The 20,436-nt window shown below is 41.5% G+C and overlaps 1 pseudogene across 1 annotated transcript; it reads right to left on the reverse strand.

The window, feature by feature from the left end:
- Positions 1 to 9,729: 9,729 nt before the first annotated feature.
- LOC309966104 (lysosomal dipeptide transporter MFSD1-like) lies at positions 9,730 to 11,289 on the reverse strand (annotated as a pseudogene). The gene is made up of 2 exons: positions 11,160 to 11,289; positions 9,730 to 10,951 (listed from the first exon to the last, which is right to left on the reverse strand). The product of its transcript is annotated as a lysosomal dipeptide transporter MFSD1-like (transcript).
- Positions 11,290 to 20,436: the final 9,147 nt, after the last annotated feature.

Here is a 20,436-nt window from a genome sequence, read left to right on the forward strand (position 1 = left end):
AAGTGAACAATACTTTGTAATTTATGATAGTGTAAATGGAAGGAAAAGCATTAAATGTATTAAATTCTTCTGTCTATCATTTTGGAAGACGTGAAGGAAATTGATGTTGGGGGAAAGGGGGGCAGAATATTCAAAACACTGCTCCCAGATGGATTGTGGGCAATAAAGTGTCTACCATCACCAAGACACTATAAGAAAACAAACACCCCATGGAGTCCACACCTCCTGGCCCCTCTCCCTCCTCCAGCTTCCTCCTGAGGAGCCTGCCTGCAGTTAAGATTCCAATACTCCAGCTTCCCTTTCTATAAAGACCCATTGTGTTTGTCCTTCATTGAGAGATGTGGTGTTTAGAGCAGATCACCCTAGGCAGCTTGCAGGAGGGCAGAAAAAGAGTTTTGGAGCCAGAAAGACTTGACTTTGAATAGCAGATCTGCCTCTTATCAGCTGCATATGACCTTGGGAATGAGTTCGCTTACCTGAAAAACTGGGTTTGGAAATATTCTGATTGGGACACCTTAGATGAAATGATGATCTAAAGTAATTAGTCATAGTTACTTCTTATTATCATCATTATTTTAAGAATGATGACTTAGGAGGGGAAAGGAAGACACATGAGAGAAAAGGATTTGTCACGGGTTAAATCCAAGTCCGAGTAATAATAAGGGGTATTATTATAACAGGGCTCTATAATGTGTAATGAGGTTCACTTGACTCCTTTTCTCGAATGTGATTACAACACCTGATCCCCTCTACCTGCCTTTAGTCTGAAGCCTGCCCTGATACCCATGCCTATCTTCCCCACCATCTGGCAGCCTGACGTGGCTTCTCTTACCTGGCTTGAAATTCCTGCCATTGGAATAACTCTAGTAGTTAGACCTGAAAGGAGGCAGTGTTGTTTCCAGAACCCACTGTTAAATTGCCCACAGGTGGGTTGTGGGAGACGGGACGGGGCAGTGTGGGTGGGGGAAGACCTTTTTCTCTCTCCCGTTAACATAAATGGGCACCTGGTCTCCAAGCTCGGAAGGGGCCTGGTGCAGAATTTCAAGGACAGCAGCCTGGAAGGGACGAGGGAGGGGAGATACGGGGAGTTGAGGAAAGTCACATACCACTACAGGTGTGCTGCCTGGGCCATCCTGCCTCCAACTGAAAACCCAACTCAGGTAGCTTACAAATTCCCAAGATCTATCAATCCACAGATTTACAGTCAATCTTTTGATATTTAAAAATGTAATGTTCATTAATTTTCAACCAACATTTATCAAGCACTTATTAATGGGCCAGACACTGAATACTGGCAAGGAAAAGGTTTGTCTCACTGGAAGAATTAAATAATAAGTTTAGTTTGGCTGGAGAGCAAAAGCTGGTCATGCTAAGGATTTTGTACTCTAACATAAAAGGCGATGGTGCTACAATTTTTTTTTTAAATAAACTTAATTTTGGAGTAGTTTTATATTTACAGAAAAGTTGCAAAGATACTACAGAGAGTTCCTGTGTACTCCTCACCCACTGTCCCCTAATGTTAACATCTTATATAACCACAGTACATTTATTTAAACCAAGAAACCAACATTAGTACATTACTATTAACTGAACTCCAGGCTTTTTTCGGATTTTATGAGTCTTCCGCTAATGTCCTTTTTCTGTTCCAGGATACAATCTAGGACACCACATTGCCTTTAGCATTAATTGCTAAATTATTTATATTAATTTATAATATTTTTATTATGTTATTTTTATTATAATATATAATATATATAAATATATATAATATGTGTATAAATATATATTTATATATGCAAATCAAAAATATATATTTATATATATTATCTATATTATAATTATATACAATTATATATATAATATAAATATATATATTACATAGAATATGTAATATATATTATATATAATAAATATATAATATATATTTTATTATATTATTTTTATTTTATTATATTAAAATTATAATTTATATTAATGCTATTATTAAATAGCATTAATAGCTAATTAATTTAGCATTGCCTTTTAGCAAGAAACAAATGACACAATCTTGTTTACATTTTTTAAAGATCACTTACTTGACTGTGGATCCATCAGAGAATATGCAGGCAGATGGGGGTAGTGAAGGTAGATGCAGGGAGTCACTTCGATGTTCGTTGTTGTCATTGTAAGTCTAAGGTGATGTAGCCTGGATCAGGTGGTAGCAAGGCAGAGAAAAATAGACAGAACTGAGTTATATTTAGGAGGCAGAGTTGAAAACGTTTGGTTATAGATTGGATTAGAGAATCAAGGACGACTCCCACACTGCTTAATTTGACAACTGGATAATATTTCTTGAAATGAACACAAAGAGAGCCAGAGGTTCTTGAGGAGGGGTGGAAAAAGTAAGGAGGATGATGAGTTCCATGTTGGACATGATGAAATAGGGATACCTGTGAAATTTCCAGGAAGAGATATTTCATGAGCAATTGCACTAACAGACCCAAGCTGGAGGTAGGAATTTAGGAGCGACACCAGAGGTAATAATTGGAACCAAGGTAATAATTGAATAAGAGTGCCCAGGGACCGAGAACAGAGAAATACAGGAGAGGCCTGATTCAAAGTTCTCTACAGCACCAACATTCAGGAGAGGGGATGAGGAGGAGGAGAGGGCAAATGAAGTCCATTTTGATAAAATATAGAGGGTCTCATGAGTGTGGTTCAGAAAGACTCTTTCCTTGTCTTCAGGTTCGTTTCACAATGTCCTAGTCCATTTCGTTGTTCCACTTCCATGTATTTTGCTACACGCGAGGCACCATGTTAGACCCTATGCTTTGGAGGGGTTTGCTTCATTGGATGCTTTGTAAATGCAAATAAGCCAGGGTCATTTTTTTTCCTGAGTTGGAAAGATATTGTCACACTCAAGGACCTCCTTCACTGCCTTCTACTGCCATTTGTACATACGTCTAATCCATCGGTTATCACAAAGTACTGCAATTGTGTGTCCATCTGTCTCCCACTGAAGTACAGGCTCCGTGGGATCAAGAATGGTGGACACCATCACCCTGATACCAAAACCAGACAAGGATGTCACAAAGGAATAAAACTACAGGCCAATATCACTGATGAACATAGATGCAAAAATCCTCAACAAAATACTAGCAAACAGAATCCAACAGCACATTAAACGGATCATACACCATGATCAAGTGGGGTTTATTCCAGGAATGCAAGGATTCTTCAACATGCGCAAATCAATCAACATGATACACCATGTTAACAAATTGAAGGAGAAAAACCATATGGTCATCTCAATAGATGCAGAGAAAGCTTTTGACAAAATTCAACATCCATTTATGATAAAAACCCTGCAGAAAGTAGGCATAGAGGGAACTTTCCTCAACATAATAAAGGCCATATATGACAAACCCACAGCCAACATTGTCCTCAATGGTGAAAAACTGAAAGCATTTCCACTAAGATCAGGAACAAGACAAGGTTGCCCACTCTCACCACTCTTATTCAACATAGTTTTGGAAGTTTTAGCCACAGCAATCAGAGAAGAAAAGGAATCCAAATCGGAAAAGAAGAAGTAAAGCTGTCACTGTTTGCAGATGACATGATACTATACATAGAGAATCCTAAAGATGCCACCAGAAAACTACTAGAGCTAATCAATGAATTTGGTAAAGTAGCAGGATACAAAATTAATGCACAGAAATCTCTGGCATTCCTAAAGAAAAGAATAAAATATCTAGGAATAAACCTACGTAAGGAGACAAAAGACCTCTATGCAGAAAACTATAAGACACTGATGAAAGAAATTAAAGATGATACAAATAGATGGAGAGATATACCATGTTCTTGGATTGGAAGAATCAACATTGTGAAAATGACTCTACTACCCAAAGCAATCTACAGATTCAATGCAATCCCTATCAAACTACCACTGGCATTTTTCACAGAACTAGAACAAAAAATTTCACAATTTGTATGGAAACACAAAAGACCCCGAATAGCCAAAGCAATCTTGAGATCGAAAAACGGAGCTGGAGGAATCAGGTGCCCTGACTTTAGGCTATACTACAAAGCTACAGTAATCAAGACAGTATGGTACTGGCACAAAAACAGAAATATAGATCAATGGAACAGGATAGAAAGCCCAGAGATAAACCCATGCACATATGGTCACCTTATCTTTGATAAAGGAGGCAGGAATGTACAGTGGAGAAAGGACAGCCTCTTCAGTAAGTGGTGCTGGGAAAACTGGACAGCTACATGTAAAACTATGAGAATAGATCACTCCCTAACACCATACACAAAAATAAGCTCAAAATGGATTAAAGACCTAAATGTAAGGCCAGAAACTATGAAACTCTTAGAGGAAAACATAGGCAGGACACTCTATGACAGAAATCACAGCAAGATCCTTTCTGACCCACCTCCTACAGAAATGAAAATAAAAACAAAAATAAACAAATGGGACCTAATGAAACTTCAAAGCTTTTGCACAGCAAAGGAAACCATAAACAAGACCGAAAGACAACCCTCAGAATGGGAGAAAATGTTTGCAAATGAAGCAACTGACAAAGGATTAATCTCCAAAATTTACAAGCAGTTCATGCAGCTTAATAACAAAAAAACAAACAACCCAATCCAAAAATGGGCAGAAGACCTAAATAGACATTTCTCCAAAGAAGATATACAGACTGCCAACAAACACATGAAAGAATGCTCAACATCACTAATCATTAGAGAAATGCAAATCAAAACTACAATGAGATATCATCTCACACCAGTCAGAATGGCCATCATCAAAAAACCTAGAAACAATAAATGCTGGAGAGGGTGTGGAGAAAAGGGAACCCTCTTGCACTGTTGGTAGGAATGTAAATTGATACAGCCACTATGGAGAACAGTATGGAGGTTCCTTAAAAACTACAAATAGAACTACCATATGACCCAGCCATCCCACTACTGGGCATATACCCTGAGAAAACCATAATTCAAAAACAGTCATGTACCAAAATGTTCATTGCAGCTCTATTTACAATAGCCTGGAGATGGAAACAACCTAAGTGTCCATCATCGGATGAATGGATAAAGAAGATGTGGCACATATATACAATGGAATATTACTCAGCCATAAAAAGAAACGAAATTGAGCTATTTGTAATGAGGTGGATAGACCTAGAGTCTGTCATACAGAGTGAAGTAAGTCAGAAAGAGAGAGACAAATACCGTATGCTAACACATATATATGGAATTTAAGAAAAAAAAATGTCATGAAGAACCTAGGGGTAAGACAGGAATAAAGACACAGACCTACTGGAGAATGGACTTGAGGATATGGGGAGGGGGAAGGGTAAGCTGTGACAAAGCGAGAGAGTGGCATGGACATATATACACTACCAAACGTAAGGTAGATAGCTAGTGGGAAGCAGCCTCATAGCACAGGGAGATCAGCTCGGTGCTCTGTGACTGCCTGGAGGGGTGGGATAGGGAGGGAGGGAGAGCAAGGGGGAAGAGATATGGGAACATATGTATATATATATATAACTGATTCATTTTGTTGTGAAGCAGAAACTAACACACCATTGTAAAGCAATTATACTCCAATAAAGATGTTAAAAAAATAAATTAAAAAAAAGAATGGTGGACACCACATGCTGGTCAGGCACACTCCTACTCATCCTGCAAGTCTCAACTTGAAGTTTCCTCTCTGCTGAGACTTTCCCTGGCTTCCCCAGGCAGAGTACATAGGTGCCAGCCGTAAACACATGAAAGCATGGAAAGTTCAGAGTACTCTCCAGAGTTGGGTTTAACCAGCACATGAAATGTGAGGGAAGAGGAGGGGGAATGAGATTAAACAAGCAGGTCTGCGCCAGGGAATAAGGGCCTTGTGTGCCAAGTATCAGTCAAACTTAGAAAGATTGGTCTGGTGACACGTGGAGGATAGGCCAGAGGATGTAAGATTAGAAAGACAGAAGCTAATCAAGAAGATGGTATAGGCAATGACAAACTGAACTTGCCTCCCAGCAGGAGGGATGGAGAAGAGTCATGATAAGAGAGATATTTAGGGGGTTGTCAAGACTTACTGATTTGATGCCAAGATTGAACAGATGAAGTCACAAATGACACCCTCATTTCTGGTTTTTACAATTAAATGACTATTTAGAAAGATAAGAGAATACAGGAAGGAAAGGGGGTTCAGCAGGGAGAAATCATGGGTTCAGTTTGCAGGATGCATTTGGTGCTAATGGTTTACCCATGTAAAAATGTCTAGCACATGGCTGAACACATGGTTTTGGAGCTCAAGAAAGAAGGATGAGATCAGGCTGTATAGTCAGCTGAAATAAAGAAGACCAATAATAGGTCCCTGGGTAACAATAAAGTCTAAGGAACAGGCAAAGTTAGAGAACTTTGAAAGGAAGGTCAGAAATGGCCAGAGGAGGAAGCAGAGAGTCAGGAGTGTAAGAAGAAAGCAGAGAAAGATAGAACTTCAAGGATGGAGACGTCATCAGGGTCAAATGCTGCTACAGATGATAAGGTGGGGCTTCCCTGGTGGCGCAGTGGTTAAGAATCTGCCTGCCAGTGCAGGGGACATAGGTTCAAGCCCTGGTCTGGGAAGATCCCACATACCGTGGAGCAACTAAGCCCGTGCGCCACAGCTACTGAGCCTGCACTCTAGAGCCCTAAAGCCACAACTACTGAGCCCATGAGCCACAACTACTGAGCCCACGTGCCACAGCTACTGAAGCCCATACACCTAGAGCCCGTGCTCCACAACGAGAGAAGCCACCGCAGTGAGAAGCCTGCGCACCGCAACACAGTGTAGCCCCTGATCGCTGCAACTAGAGAAAGCCCTCTTGCAGCAATGAAGACCCAGCACAGCCAAAAATTTAAAAATAATGATAAAAAAATTTTTTAAATAAAGTGACTGTTATAGTTTGTTGGACTTATAAATTGAAAATAATTTCTAAAAGAAGATGATAAGGTGATGAGTCCCCTTTGGATATAGCAACTAAGGAGTCCCTGTAACTTAACAGGAGCTTTTCAGTGAGGACAATGTGGTGCCTGGCACATTGCTAAACCTTTACAGTGAACGGAGTTAAAAAAAGGAGATAAACCCTGTACTTTTAAAGAAAAACCCATAAAGCTCTCCTTTCATAGGCTTATAAACCTCATATGTATGATAAATCATCCACGGGAGCAAATTTTTCATTGCTGCCGAACATTTATAACCTTAACAGACTTTCTTGAAAAATTGTGCACTTCAAAATGTTCTTCAAGAGTTAAGCAAGTATTACTGGAATAGATGTTTGCTCACTTAAATTACCTGATTTCTTCTATGTCCTAATTTACACAATGGGTATAATCTTGGTTTGTTCTAGTTCCCTAATCCGAAAATGGGCATAATAACAGAGTACCTGATCTCCCCTTCTTGTCAGAGTGCTTCTACGCAAGGATCCATTGAGATCCTGAATATAAAAACTAAACGCTCGGTATAAACTGGATAGTAATGTACAAATGTTGATTATCGTACGCCGGACCATCCTTAGGGAGGGCAAACCCAGGTTAGTCCATTAATTGGCAGGTTTGGAGGATGTGGAGGCATGGGACTGGAGCAGGGCATTACTGTCAGGGGCAACGCAGGGCTGCGAGAATCAGAAGCTCAGGCCAAACAGCCCACCAAGGAGAGATGCTCAGACTCCAAAGTCTAAGCAGAAAAGACGTGTGACGAGGCAAAACTAGAGCTCTTTAGGCCAGGAATTCAGGAATTGAGCGCCGTGGATCAAGTGAGGAATAAGCGTGCGTGTGTGTGTGTGTGTGTGTGTGTGTGAGAGAGAGAGAGATATGGGTTCTTTTCCACAGGGGTCACATGCTAAAACCCATCAGGTTTTATGGGCCAACAGGTTCTTGACTCTTGGAATGGTCAAGCTGATCACCTTGGAACAAAATCAGGAACAGTCACAAAGTCCCAAGTCCCAAGTCCATGGAAAGGTCAATATAATACCAACAGCCCATACAGACCGCTGCTTGAGCATGGATTACTGACTTCTAATAGTAAGGAGATGATCATTAACCTTTAAGAAGCACTAGATTCATCCATCAGGAAAGTATCTGTTGCACATAATATGAAACTATGATGCAAAGGGCTTCAACAGTAGGGACATTAATTATCTCAACAAGAAATCCAAATGTAGGCCATCGCCAAGATTGGTGCTTTCTATTGGTTCTTTCTATTCCATCATGCTCGGTTTGTTGGCATTCCCCTCAGGCTTTGACAAACATCGTATAAGAAGGTGGCTTCAAGGAGAAGCAGGACAATGTCTTTCTCATCCTGCATGTCCCATTTAATAGCTAAGAAATCCTTCCCTTGACATATATCCCCTCACAACACCTTGGCCAGAATTGCATAGCATGTTTATTGCTAAACCAGTCACTAGCAAGGGGAATGAGATTCCCATGATTAGTTCAGGTCAGTGTGGCACGAAGTATAGTCCCTTGGCCAGCAACACCGTGGCCTGGGACTTGTTAAAAATGCAATTTCTCAGGCCTGAATCACTGACTGGGGCTGGGGCCTCACAATCTGTTTTTTGTCCCAGTTTACTCTTTTTATTTATGCATCATTCAAAAAATATTTATTTTGTGCCTACTTTGTGCTAGGCACTATCAACACAATCATTATTAACATATCAGAGACAGTTTCTGCCCTCGTGGAGCTTACAACCAAAATAAAGAGACACCCACACATACCTCATCACAAATTCTTCATGATAAGCTGAGGTAAGCTACGAAGGAAAAGTACAGGGGTTTTCAAAGATCACAGGAACTTTAGAATAACTTGATATAGCCTGAAGGGTCTGGAAGAGTTTCCACAGGGAGAATGGTTCCCAGTGGGGGGCTAAAATTTTCTGTCCTCAATCCTATGAAACCAGGTTGTTAGAGAATCCTGGCTAAAATAGTCTAAGCAAAGGGAGCAGCATGGACAAAGCCCCTGAGAAGGGAAGAGATGTAACCAACTTGAAAAAAATGTAAGCAGCTCACTGTAGCTGAGGCACAGAGGTAGTGGAAAGAGGAAGCCAGACCACACAGGCCCTCCACAGCAGCAGACTTTTCCCAACCGGTAAGGCCAACTTTCAACACCCATCGGCGAGAACAGTCACATGGCAGTCAAAGCCTAAAGAATTAACAACTGAATAATGACACAGTACACCATAAATCAGAAGAAAAAAAAAAAAAAGGATGTAAATAAACTTATCCTGAATAAGGAATGCGCTTTCAAGCTGTTCTAAAACTTTTAAGCATACAGTATTACACCATGTACTTCAAACTAAGACAGGCTGGGCCCTGGGCCCCTTTGCTGCAGCACTTGTACCTGGACACACGTTTCCTGGAGCAACAGAATACAAAGAAACTATAAGGGACTAAAAATAACTGTGTGCATGTGCAGTTGGGGCACATGATGGACAAGATACAAAACGACCAAAAAAATAAAATCCCTTCTACTCCCTCAAAAGCTTTTTTTTTTTGCTTTAAGATAAAGAAAAGGCCATATTCCTATGATACTCTTTGTGAAAATTATCTCAATACGAGATCCAAAGATTTCCATTATTCAGTGTCCGTACTCAAAATCACCCACATGTACCAGGTACAATTTTCTGAACTTCACCACTGATGAGCCTATCCCAAAGTAGAATTCTTCAGCAATACAAAAGACACAGGCTAAAACAGTCCTCAGAATTATACTTTAAAATAAGTGTATTCAAAATATAAATATAATAACTCTCCAGACCATTATTTTTCCTAACAACTAAACTCTAAATTTGAAAAAAAAAGGAGTTTTTCAAACTAATGATGTGTGCAGCCCATTCTCATGACACAGTCATTTAAACTTCTCATTCTGCATGAGAAAGTTTTGTTTCTTCCCTTTGTCTTGCAGAATAATTTAGGTTCCCACCTTGGATATGATTCAACAAGTGGAGTAAGACCACAGATAACAGTGACAAAGAAACACAGGCAATGAAGAAAACTTCTAAAAACAAATATCCCCGAGTATCCAATATCATGCCAGCAATGATGGAAATGAAGGCCAACCCAAGATTCTGAATGGACTGCATGAAGCCATATGCGGTTCCCAGTTGATGTTCAGGAACTACAAACGCCACCATTGGCCACAATGCACAGGCAAGCAACGAATAGTAGAGTCCCAGGAGACACACAGCAATCCAAGTGTTCCACAGCATAAAGGCCAGCATCATGTGGGAAGCAAGCGTGGTCACCATTGCACAAAGATGATGTTACTTCCCGTTTTATCCACCAGGAGCCCAAACACTATACTGCTAATATCACTCGCTGTCTGGGAGAAAAATCCAAATTTCTCTGTAAAGAAATCTTTGTGAAGTCCAATGAAAGGGAACACAGCAACATAATAGCAGACACAGGTGATAAATATAGCCACAGGGGAAAGGAGAAGTCCTTCACATCAGTCAACTTAATAGCTTCACCTGTTTTGCTTTGTTCTTTATGAAGGATTCTTTCTGCTGTCTGATCCAAATAAGCAAGGGCCAAGGCACAGACTAGTGAAAGAATACATGTTATACCCCCAGTCATAAGTGTGACCCCAAGGTTTGTGTGACCAGCAGAACCCAAGGAAGCTTAAACCTTAGAATACAGCCATCTCATGAGGTTCATGTTTACTGTTCTTCCAATTCCAGCCATGCTAAGCTGGAGTCCAACTTACACCAAACACCAAGTTTAATTCTTTGCCTTTAAACCAACTCACAGCATACGTATTCTGGGCAACTGCTAAGGAGTCCCCACCCATCCCAAACATAACCGTCCAAACTCCGTCAGCCAAAAAGCATTAAATATTCCACCCAGGGCAAAAACAAATAGCAACTAAAAATAATGGTGCCCCATCGTATTCCAAATGCTTGCTCTATCAAAAAGCCACCAAAGAGGGGCTTCCCTGGTGGGCGCAGTGGTTGAGAGTCCGCCTGCCGATGCAGGGAACACGGGTTCGTGCCCCGGCCGGGAAGATCCCACATGCCGCGGAGCGGCTGTGCCCATGAGCCATGGCCGCTGAGCCTGCGCGTCCGGAGCCTGTGCTCCGCAACGCGAGAGGCCACAACAGTGAGAGGCCCGCGTACCGCAAAAAAAAAAAAAAAAAAAGCCACCAAAGAAACACAAAATTACATTGGGCCAAGAATACCAGGCATCCCGCAGCATGAATTTCGTGGTATTCACCTGCATATCCTTGTAACCTGAGTCTGAGATCAGCAGGATTATCATAGCCGAAGCCAAGGAAGAAAGCAACAGCACCAAAAGCCTGTGCGCCAGGAACTGGGGTCGCAGAGGTCCGGGGGGGCAGCGGGGCGGCGGGGGCTCTTGTGCTGGCGTCGTCTGGGCCGCCTGGCAGCGCCCTCGCTTCCTCCCCCCTCCCCCGGGCCGGCGGTGGGAGACCGAGAGATGACCGTGACCGCAACTTACCAGAGGAAGCCGCCGCCAGAGCCCCGCGAAAACTGTGCTCACGTGACCGCGGTCGTTCATGTGATGCGTCACAATCGTTTTAACAAGCCCTCCAGGTGATTCCAATGCAGGATAAATTTGAGAAGAACTGGTTTAGAACAGAAAGGGTTTCACCTGAACTGCGGCTAAATCCACCCATTCCGAAGTGTTTGGATACCTGAAGAAACTCAGGATTTATTAATGAAGAAGGGGAAATAGTTTTGTAGCATTGGGAAGGATGTTCAAACTTTCAGAGGCTGAATAAGACCCTCCACATCCATAGACCAAGGTCCCCAAAGGCCTCTCACCTCCATAAGTATGGAACCACCTCTAGCTCTAAAATGACATTGTCTGACCTGTAAACTTCATGAAGGCAGGAATTGGTCTACTTTGCTCACCAGTCTACCCTTGTCCCTAAATGGAACTTTGCCTGGCATACAGTAGGCACTCAAACACTTTCTAAATTAATAGAATAATCCTTCTACAAATATTCAAATATCCTATAATATTTTGGTGTCATGGAGGAGGGGGTGATTCTAGAAGCAGAAGAATCTGAAAATGCATATTGACTCTTGTCCACCATTTAGAGTTCTGTCCAGTATCTGAACCCTTCAGTTACTGAAGCTTTCTTGGAACTAGTTACCCAAAACTCACCTAATCTTCACCATATTCTTTCTCCTTCTATCCGGTAGGTATGATTAAGCCTCAAAATAATTCAGGTTGGAGAATCTGAAGATCTAAGTCTCTAGTTCAATTGCCTGTTACACAAGTTCAATTGCAGGTTACAACCCCGTTGTTTCAATCCTGCCTCTTATCACTTTCTGATAGTATAATTTGGGAAAGTTACTTTACTTCTTAAGCCTCAGTTTCCTTGTCATTATAATGAACTAGTGTCGGTACATATTCCGTGAAGTAATTGTAAGGCTTAGATAATCTATGTACAGCACTCAGTACAGTATTTGGGGCACACAGTAAGACAAATGTGTGTCTAAAAACTCGAGAGCTGTGGGAAACTTTTATGAGAATGCTTACACTAAGTAAGCCTTAGTAAACTTTCTTCAGAGTTACAGGACATCACATTGCTGCCTAGCAAATTATAGGGGGATTCTAGCAGTTTACTGTCCAATGGGTTTTTGAAGCCAAGCCACACCTGCCCTGTGCTGTGATGTGGTAGAAAGCCATCATGGGAGCCCTACAAGAGCACTGAATTTAGAGCCACAAGACCTGGCTCGGTCACAGATCAAGGCTTCCAACGTTTCTGAGCCCCAGGTTTCTCCCCTCTGAAACTTGAAAATTAATGCCTGCTTGTCTGCCCGACCCACCAACCTCATGGGTTATCACTGAGGCCGGATGGCATGGGAGCAGGTGGAGGTGCTGCGACACACCTTCATACCACCAGGTCAAGCTTCAGTGCTTGTGCTCCCCCCGCCCCAGAGTGCTCTCCCTGGAGCCCCACCAAGCTCACTGCAGCTTCGGGTCTCTGCTTACTTGGCTTCTCATTTGCTGGCACAGTTGACCACTCCCTTCTTCTCAAACCCCCTCTCTCTCGGCTGCTGTGACACCACCCTCGCCCCCATCCTCTGCCCAGGCTCCTCTGCCCATTCTCCCTCTAGAACTCTCCAAGTTCCTTGGAACACTCTCCAAGGCTGCCTTCTTGCCGTACTTTCTCTGGAGGCAACAATTCCAAATGATTCCTGAGATTCAGTAAGCTATCCTTTACTATTGCTGAGAAACATTCCATGGTATGGATTTACCACAGTCTGTTTTGCCTTTCACCCACTGAAGGGCATCTGGATTGTTTCCAGTTTGGAAAGGGTGCAATTTCTGGGTCATATTTGCATGTTTAGTTTTTTTAAGAAACTATCAAGCTGTTTACCAGAGCAGCTGGACCATTTCACATTCCCACCAGCAACGTGCAAGTGATTCAGTTTCTCCACAGCCTCACTAGCATTTGGTGTCATCGTTATTTTCTATTTTAGTCATTCTGATAAGTTCATGTTGATATCTCACTGTGGTTCGCATTTGCATTTCACTAATGGTTAATGATGCTGAACATCTTCTCATGTGGTTATTTGTCATCTGTATCTCCAAGTTAGTGAAACACTGTTCAAGTCTTTTGCGCATTTCATAATTGATTCTTTTTCACTATAGAATTTTGAGAGTCCTTTATATATTTTAGGTATATATGGTTTGCAAATGTTTTCTCCTAGTCTGTAGTTTGTCTTTACATCCTCTTAACAGAGTGTTTTACAGAGCCAAAGTTTTTCTCCGTTTTGATGAAGCCCAACTTAGTTATTTTTTCTTTTATGGATCTTCGTTTTAGCCATGTCTATGAACTCTTCACTTAGCCCTAGGTCCCAAAGACATTCTATATTTTCTTCTATAAGTTTTATATTTTTACATTTAAAATCCATGATCTAATTATTAATTATACTGTGTGATGTTTACGTCAAGATTCACTTTGCACGTTTGGCACAAAGGGACTGTCCAGAATAAGGGTAGAAAGATCTCCCCGGAGGATGATGTGTGCGAGGCATGGGGGATAAACGGTCCAGATGGAACTGTGTGGCTAAAGAGACAGCCACGTTGAAGACGGCCACCGTGATACCTTCTGCTGCTGCCCCATCTGACAATGTGCTCCAGCAAAACAAGCAACTCCACCAAGAAAGAAAGAGACTCAAGGCATCCCCAGGAGGAGACTGTGCAACAGACAGAGAGAGGTCAGTCCCTATGGAAGGAGAAGGAAGTGTCCAGGAGGGATTTTTTTTTTTTTGGCGGTACGCGGGCCTCTCACCGTTGTGGCCTCTCCCGTTGCGGAGCACAGGCTCCGGACGCGCAGGCTCAACGGCCATGGCTCACGGGCCCAGCCGCTCCATGGCACGTGGGATCCTCCCGGCCCGGGACACGAACCCGTGCCCCCTGCATCGGCAGGCGGACTCTCAACCACCGCGCCACCAGGGAAGCCCAGGAGGGATATTTTTAGGAAAAACAAAATGGAACACATATATACTGATATGATAGCACTTGTAGAAAAGTGCACCAAGAAGCCATTGGAAAGCATAGAAAGAATTAGAAATAGGACTAAAAACAAGCAGATTGAAAGGGTTGAGGTGGGGGGAGGGTGGGCAGGGAGAGGCCATTATTAATTTTAGGAAAAGACAAAAAGTAGGAAAGCAAATATAATGTTCTGTACACTATAATGCTTAGCCTGAACAATATTTACAAAGGCACAATAATATCAACATGGAATTGTCAATTAAACAAAGGCTGTAATATGACCACTGTACTGGGATAGGAGAGAAAGGAAGCAGAAGGCATGGTGGTATAAGAGAACAAAAGGCTCAAATACCATAATAAGAAATTAATAGAGGTCAAATATCGATAAATCAAAAGAGAGCATAATACAGAAATTAATTAGAAATATAGAGATGTGCACATGTCGGAAACAAAAAGCCAAAATTGTTGAAGGTGGTTGGGGAAGAGAACTAAGGGAAGGAATGAGATAAGAAACCCCTGTAATGTGCTATAATCGCCTTAATAACGTTTGACTTTTGAACTCTGTGTGCATAGATTACTTTAGTAAAATAAAAACTAATTTCTTAAAACAATTAATAATGCCGTGTCTACATAGCAGAGACATGATGCTCCTGTTCTTTCCCTCCTCTGGGTCTGATTCAGTGATGTGGATTATACATTAAGATTCCAGGAGCTAATGGGGCAACACATATTAAACATATTCCTTGGCTCGTGCCTCAGCCGCATTCTGGTAGTGACCTTACTTCTAAGGATTCTGCCTTACGATTTGTTAATCCTTTTCTGGTAACATTGCTTTCAAGCTTAACTGAGCACACTTCCTCCTTCAATGACAGGTAATGCAATTTAGGTGCCGAAAGGATGAAGAGCGTTCTTGAATCACATACAGACAACTTCTGCTTGATTTGATTTAATCATTAAGTATGTTCCTGAAAAAAAAGTTAGATTCAGAGCAAATTGTTGTATATTAAATACTCTCCAGTAAATTTTAACCTGATGTTCTTGTGGGGGAAGCAATGGGCCCTTAACCAACAATAATGACAGCGAACTTTAAGACTCTCTACCCATTATTTTCCAAAAGCACTTGGAAGTCATTGATCTGTGGAGTCTGTTTACATGATTTTCCTACACAGCCAATGAAAGAAATCAGTCAAGGAGAAACTAACATTTACTGAGTGCCTATTACGTGTCAGGCACTGTGCTGGGGACTTTAATAAATGTATTGTCTGCTTTAATCTTGGCAACGATCCAGAGAAGTAGATAGTATTATCCCCACTTTACATTTAAGGAAACCGGAGCCTAAAGATATTAAGTAATTTTCTCAAAGCCACACAGCTCGTAATTCAAACCAACCATCAAGTCTTTTCACAAGAAATGTATATAATTACAATTCCCAGTGTTAATTTGAGCTTTGAGTGCTCTGTGATTCCATAGGGCTTTAATATTTAAGCAACCACGTATGATTTAGCATTATTCTAAGTGGGAAACTTAGAAGACGATGACCTAATTCGAATCATTTTAAGTATGACTACCTCTTTTGATGTAATAGCCTTGATACCAACAACTGTTTATTGATCTAATGATTAACTAAAAGGCAATATGAGATTCAAATATCAATAGTAAAAGAACATTGTACTAGGGAAAGAGTAACTCAAACCGAATCAAAATAACTGCACCTCTTCTGGTCCCGTGACTTGGAGCAACTTGCTTCAAATTTCTAGGATAAAACTGTAGAACTTGTAATATCTCTCTCTCAGGGTTGCTCTACCATTAAAACAGTGAGAACACTTTCCACTTTTGGATACGCACATAGTAAAGTGAAAGCCCAGAGCAAGAATTTAAAATTTGCCATTATTATAAAAGTTTTATAGCTGCAGCTGAAGTAGTTTCCCCCAGTAGGTAAGTGAAATGACATCAAGTAGATGAAACTGAATGTTCACTGGAGTGTACAATGGGAGATTCACCTGTGTTGGCACCGAACAGAAAGCTGAGTGCCAAAACGTTGGTGCACCTCCCCTGACAGCCTTTGACTTAGGAAAGCAGCTATTTCTTATGGATTTCTAACTATGTTTTGACACTGGCCTTGATGCAAATGATGAAACCAAAAGATTCCCTTCCTGCATCATGTTACCCTTCCATCAGATATCCACCTCCTCCCTGTGCACATGTGACGTAATGAGCTGACACATCGACAAACCATAAAGAGAAAATATAACCTGGCGAACGGAGCATAACCGAATCAACCCTTTGAAAATGGAAATGAACAACTGCAGATAGCAAGTCACCCTTTACAGGATCTAGTTTACCCTGGGCCTGACCTGGAACCAGGTGACCAGCCAGAGAACATTACCTTGTGTGGTAACACATGACTTTTATTTACATCAGTGATTTTCTAATAAACAATAAAGTAGAATTATCTTTGTTTCCTGAGAGAGTCAAGATGTGCTGTGGAGCCCTGTTCTGAAATGTCATGTCCTCTAGATCATTCATTTATTCCCCAAGTACAATATTTAATAAAATCTCATCAGCCATCCCCTGGTATTACTTTATTCTTCCCCATCCGCATTTACCACCTAACCACATCTCCTTCAAAGGGTATTGCAACATGGTAGTGCTCGTACAATTTTAAGAAAAAAGCAAAAATTTATCAGATAATTTGGTCCACCTACTGTACTCACTCCTCAGAATTAAAGAAAATCAGGCTATTATTACCTGTAATGACAGATTGAAATTTTATTTCATTGCCACTTTTAGTACATTTCTTTTTACAAGTTGGTCATATTTTAACCAAGAAAGCACACATTTCTGCATTGGATGGTCGTGCATTCAACAATAGTAAGAACTGTTATTGTCAGGCAGATGCCAGGTCCTCAAGACTCATTAGTGACCTGTCCGAGTGCTCACGGAGAGACACAGCACAGAGAGGAGTTAGTCCCTGGACTCTGAAGCCAGTTTTCCTGGGGTCAAACGCTGGCTCTAATACTTACTGGCTGTGTCACCTTGGGCAAGTAACTTAAGTTCTTAGTGTCTCAGTTACCTCATCTATAATAATAATAGTACCTATTTCACAGGGCTCTCAGGAAGATTAAATGACTTAATATTTATAAAGCAATTAGAAATGTACCCAGTACACAGAAAGTGTTCTGTTAATGATCATTAAATAAAATGGAACTCATTTTCTAGTGAGGGAGTCAGACAATAAATAAATAAGAAAATTATAATCTAGTCGCAGGGACAAACATCAAGCAAACAATTGACAATAAAATTAAAACACACCCACTCCTGTCAGTGGCAGCTAGGTTATTTGGCTGAATTCTCCTGCTGGAAAAAATTGGGCACGAAAACAACTTCAGTTTTCATAGCCCCCTGGAGCATAAGGGACAGAATTATAAGTGAGTGTAGGGCTCATCCAAAAAAGAGCAATTAATAGAAGATTTTTTCCTTGATAAGTGTCAGACCCCAAAGGGCCATACCCTCAGGCTCCGGGCAGCCCAGAAGTAAACGATACCCATCCCCCCAACAGGTCTTCATGGACAATTAAGTTAATTTGGAGCAGAAAAGATGGGGAGGCGGGTAGGGAGGGAATGGACTTGTCCCTGGAGTGTGACTATAGGCTAATGGTCCTGTGGATCTCTTGTTTTTGGTTATCCCAAAATCCTCAAGCCATGAACTGATTGTAAAGTGGTCCTGCCTGGTAGTGTCCCTAAACTCTTGAAAATCCTTTCTAGAAAAAGTGACTTTTGTCTTAGGTCTTAAATTTTCTTACAAATAATTTTTTAAGGAAAATGAGGAACATACAATGATATCCAAGAATACTAAAGGAACCATATCCACAAAAGGAGGAGGTGTGGGAAGTTACAAAGAGTCAGCTGGTGTCGACTGAATTCTGGAGGGAGGCGGAACTGTACAAACCAGCCTTGCTTAGGTCAAGTGTGAAACTGACATGATTAGTCATATTTTGTGACTGTAATTTTGTTTGTTTTTGTTTTTTCTTTTTTTGCGGTACGCGGGCCTCTCACTGTTGTGGCCTCTCCCGTTGCGGAGCACCGGCTCCGGACACACAGGCTCAGCGGCCATGGCTCACGGGCCCAGCCGCTCTGCGGCATGTGGGATCTTCCCGGACCAGGGCACGAACCCGTGTCCCCTGCATCGTCAGGCGGACTCTCAACCACTGCGCCACCAGGGAAGCCCGTGACTATAATTTTTATACTTCTAGGTATGCATTCATGTTAACCTGACAGGGCACAGGATGAGATGATGTGAACAGTGGATTCCAAATTCAGGCACAGGTGCAACACCCTCTCTTTAAAAGTTTACAGACTAGGGACTTGCCTGGTGGTGCAGTGGTTAAGAATTTGCCTGCCAGTGCAGCGGACACAGGTTCTAGCCCTGGTCCAGGAAGATCCCACATGCCCCAGAGCATCTAAGCCCGTGCCTCACAGCTACTGAAGCTCACACGCCTAGAGCCCGTGCTCTGCAACAGGAGAAGCCACCACAATGAGAAGCTTGCGCACCACAATGAAGAGTAACCACCGCTCGCCAGCAACTAGAGAAAGCCCACGCAAAACAACGAAGACCCAAGGCAACCAAAAATAAATAAATAAATAAATTTACTTTTAAAAGTTTACAGACTAAATCCAACAACACTGATGTGCATACACAGAAAGGAGAAAATAAATATTAAACTACAAGTACATGGGTGACTATAAAGGAAAAGGCCATAGGAGAGACAAATCTAATTTTCAAAGAATGGAAGAGTCCATAAAAGAAAGGGATGATGGAAGGGAGGGAAGGGGGATAGGGAAGGGGTAGGATGAATGGAGTAAATGTGAAAATGTGGGCCATAGTTATCCTTGGGTGAAGAGAATATAAATCACATTTATTTTCTTCATTTTGATTAGCTGTATTTTTTTAACATCTTTATTGGAGTATAATTGCTTTACAGTGGTGTGTTTCTGCTTTATAACAAAGTGAATCAGCTATACATATACATATATCCCCATATCTCCTCCCTCTTGCGTCTCCCTCCCACCCTCCCTATCCCACCCCTCTAGGTGGTCACAGAGCACAGAGCCGAACTCCCTGTGCTATGCAGCTGCTTCCCACTAGCTATCTGTTTTACATTAGGTAGTGTATATATCTCCATGCCAGCTTACCCTTCCCCCTCCCTGTGTCCTCAAGTCCATTCTCTGCATCTGTGTCTTTATTCCTGTCCTGCTCCTAGGTTTTTCAGAACTTCTTTCTTTTTTTTTTTTTTTTAGATTCCATATATATGTGTTAGCATATGGTATTTGTTTTTCTCTTTCTTACTTCACTCTGTATGACAGACTCTAGGTCCATCCACCTCACTACAAATAACTCAACTTCGTTTCTTTTTATGGCTGAGTAATACTCCATTGTATATATGTGCCACATCTTCTTTATCCATTCATATGTCGATGGACACTTAGGTTGCTTCCATGTCCTGTCTATTGTAAATAGAGCTGCAGTGAACACTGTGGTACATGACACTTCTTGAATTATGGTTTTCTCAGGGTATATGCCCGGTAGTGGGATTGCTGGATTGTATGGAAGTTCTATTTTTACTTTTTTAAGGAACCTCCATACTGTTCTCCATAGTGGCTGTATCAATTTACATTCCCACCAGTAGTGCAAGAGGGTTCCCTTTTCTCCACATCCTCTCCAGCGTTTATTGTTTGTAGACTTTTTGATGATGGCCATTCTGACTGGTGTGAGGTGATACCTCATTGTAGTTTTGATTTGCATTTCTCTAATGATTAGTGATGTTGAGCATCCTTTCATGTGTTTTTTGGCAATCTGTATATCTTCTTTGGAGAAATGTCTGTTTAGGTCTTCTGCCCATTTTTGGATTGGGTTGTTTGTTTTTTTGATATTGAGCTGCATGAGCTGCTT

Source organism: Leucopleurus acutus (genome assembly GCF_964270905.1).
Source record: "Leucopleurus acutus genome assembly, chromosome: 9".
Classification (NCBI taxonomy): domain Eukaryota; kingdom Metazoa; phylum Chordata; class Mammalia; order Artiodactyla; family Delphinidae; genus Leucopleurus; species Leucopleurus acutus.